Below are 3,283 nucleotides of genomic sequence, written 5' to 3'. Positions count from 1 at the left end.
CGAGAGAAAACTCTCCTGTGCCTTCTCGTTGGAGGCTCCACGCTTACACATACACGCAACACCAAAGCTTTTCGAGTTACAACATGTTGTTTAGGAAAAAGATGATTTCGTACGATGAGGGATTTCCTTAAAACGTGGTTTTCTGAAAAATTTTGAAGGAAGAAAATTCTCCTGTGGGTTCTCTTTTGATGCTACACATTTAGACGTACATGCCACACCAAATCTTTTCTAGGTACAACCTTTTGTTTAGGAGATACAAGCTAATTTTCTACGATGTGTTCTTTTCATAAAGTGTTTCCAATACGTACATATTTGTCTTTACTCTGCAACATTGTATTTTCTTATAACGTGGTATTTTTACATATTCTTTCGAGAGAAAACTATCCTGTGCATTCCCTTTTGAGGCTACACACTGAGACATACAGGCAACACCAAAGCTTTTCGAGTTACAACGTGTTGTTTATGAAAAACAAGATAATTTCGCACGATGCAGGATTTCCTTAAAACGTGGTTTTCTGACAAATTTTGAAGAAAGAAAATTCTCCTGTCGGTTCTCTTTTGAGGCTACACGTTTAGACATACACGACACACCAAATCCTTTCGAGTTACCACGTGTTGTTTAGGAGATACACGCTAATTTTGTACAATGCGTTATTTCTTCTCGTAAAGTGTTTCCAATATGTACGTATTTGTCTTTACTCTGCAACACTGTATTTCCTTATAACGTTGTATTCTTACATGTTCTTTCGAGAGAAAACTCTCTTGTGCATTGTCTTTAGAGGCAACATGCTCAGACATACACGCAACACCAAAGCTTTTCGAGTTAAAACGTGTTGTTTAGGAAAAACAAGATAAGTTCGCACGATGCGGGATTTCCTTAAAACGTGGTTTTTTGACACATTTTGACGAAAGAAAATGCTCCTGTGGTTTCTGTTTTGAGGCTACACGTGTAGACGTACGAGCCACACCAAATATTTTCGAGTTAGAACGTGTTGTTTAGGAGATACAAGCAAATATTGTACGATGCATTATTTCTTCCCTAAAGTGTTTCCAATATGTACTTATTTGTCTTTACTCTGCAACACTGTATTTTCTTATAATGTGGTATTCTTACATATTCTTTCTAGGGAAAACTCTCCTGTGCATTCTCTTTTGAGGCTACACGCTTAGACAAACAAGGAACGCCAAAGCTTTTCGAGTTACAACGTGTTGTTTAGGAAAAACAAGATAATTTCGCAGGATGCGAGATTTCCATAAAACGTGGTTTTCTGACAAATTTTGACGAAAGAAAGTTCTCCTGTGGGTTCTCTTTTGAGGCAACACGTGTAGAGGTACGAGCCACACCAAATCTTTTCGAATAATAACCTGTTGTTTAGGAGATACAAGCTAATTTTGTATTATGCTTTATTTCTTCTCTTAAAGTGTTTCCAATACGTACGTAGTTGTCTTTACTCTGCAACACTGTATTTCCTTATAATGTGGTATTCTTACATATTCTTTCGAGAGAAAACTCTCCTGTGCATTCTCTTTTGAGGCTACACGCTTAGACATACACGCAACACCAAAGCTTTTCCTGTTGCAATGTGTTGTTTAGGAAAAACAAGATAATTTTTCACGATGCGAGATTTCCTTAAAACGTGGTTTCTGACAAATTTTGATGAAAGAAAATTCTCCTGTGGGTTCTCATTTGAGGCTACACTTTTAGACGTACACGTCACACCGAATCTTTTCGAGTTACAACGTGTTGTTTAGGAGATACAAGTTAATTTTGTAGGATGCATTATTTCTTTTTGTAAAGTGTTTCCAATATGTACTTATTTGTCTTTACTCTGCAACACTGTATTTCCTCATAACGTGGTATTCTTACATATTCTTTCGAGAGAAAACTCTCCTGTGCCTTCTCTTTGGAGGCTCCACGCTTACACATACACGCAACACCAAAGCTTTTCGAGTTACAACATGTTGTTTAGGAAAAAGATGATTTCCTACGATGAGGGATTTCCTTAAAACGTGGTTTTCTGAAAAATTTTGAAGGAAGAAAATTCTCCTGTGCGTTCTCTTTTGATGCTACACATTTAGACGTACATGCCACACCAAATCTTTTCTAGGTACAACCTTTTGTTTAGGAGATACAAGCTAATTTTCTACGATGTGTTCTTTTCATAAAGTGTTTCCAATACGTACATATTTGTCTTTACTCTGCAACATTGTATTTCCTTATAACGTGGTATTTTTACATATTCTTTCGAGAGAAAACTATCCTGTGCGTTCCCTTTTGAGGCTACACACTGAGACATACAGGCAACACCAAAGCTTTTCGAGTTACAACGTGTTGTTTATGAAAAACAAGATAATTTCGCACGATGCAGGATTTCCTTAAAACGTGGTTTTCTGACAAATTTTGAAGAAAGAAAATTCTCCTGTCGGTTCTCTTTTGAGGCTACACGTTTAGACATACACGACACACCAAATCCTTTCGAGTTACCACGTGTTGTTTAGGAGATACACGCTAATTTTGTACAATGCGTTATTTCTTCTCGTAAAGTGTTTCCAATATGTACGTATTTGTCTTTACTCTGCAACACTGTATTTCCTTATAACGTTGTATTCTTACATGTTCTTTCGAGAGAAAACTCTCTTGTGCATTGTCTTTAGAGGCAACATGCTCAGACATACACGCAACACCAAAGCTTTTCGAGTTAAAACGTGTTGTTTAGGAAAAACAAGATAATTTTGCACGATGCGGGATTTCCTTAAAACGTGGTTTTTTGACACATTTTGACGAAAGAAAATGCTCCTGTGGTTTCTGTTTTGAGGCTACACGTGTAGACGTACGAGCCACACCAAATATTTTCGAGTTAGAACGTGTTGTTTAGGAGATACAAGCAAATATTGTACGATGCATTATTTCTTCCCTAAAGTGTTTCCAATATGTACTTATTTGTCTTTACTCTGCAACACTGTATTTTCTTATAACGTGGTATTCTTACATATTCTTTCTAGGGAAAACTCTCCTGTGCATTCTCTTTTGAGGCTACACGCTTAGACAAACAAGGAACGCCAAAGCTTTTCGAGTTACAACGTGTTGTTTAGGAAAAACAAGATAATTTCGCAGGATGCGAGATTTCCATAAAACGTGGTTTTCTGACAAATTTTGACGAAAGAAAGTTCTCCTGTGGGTTCTATTTGAGGCAACACGTGTAGAGGTACGAGCCACACCAAATCTTTTCGAATTATAACCTGTTGTTTAGGAGATACAAGCTAATTTTGTATTATGCTTTAT

This window comes from Apodemus sylvaticus, unplaced genomic scaffold (assembly GCF_947179515.1).
Source record: "Apodemus sylvaticus unplaced genomic scaffold, mApoSyl1.1 scaffold_55, whole genome shotgun sequence".
Taxonomy (NCBI): domain Eukaryota; kingdom Metazoa; phylum Chordata; class Mammalia; order Rodentia; family Muridae; genus Apodemus; species Apodemus sylvaticus.
This window is presented reverse-complemented; position numbering follows the sequence as displayed.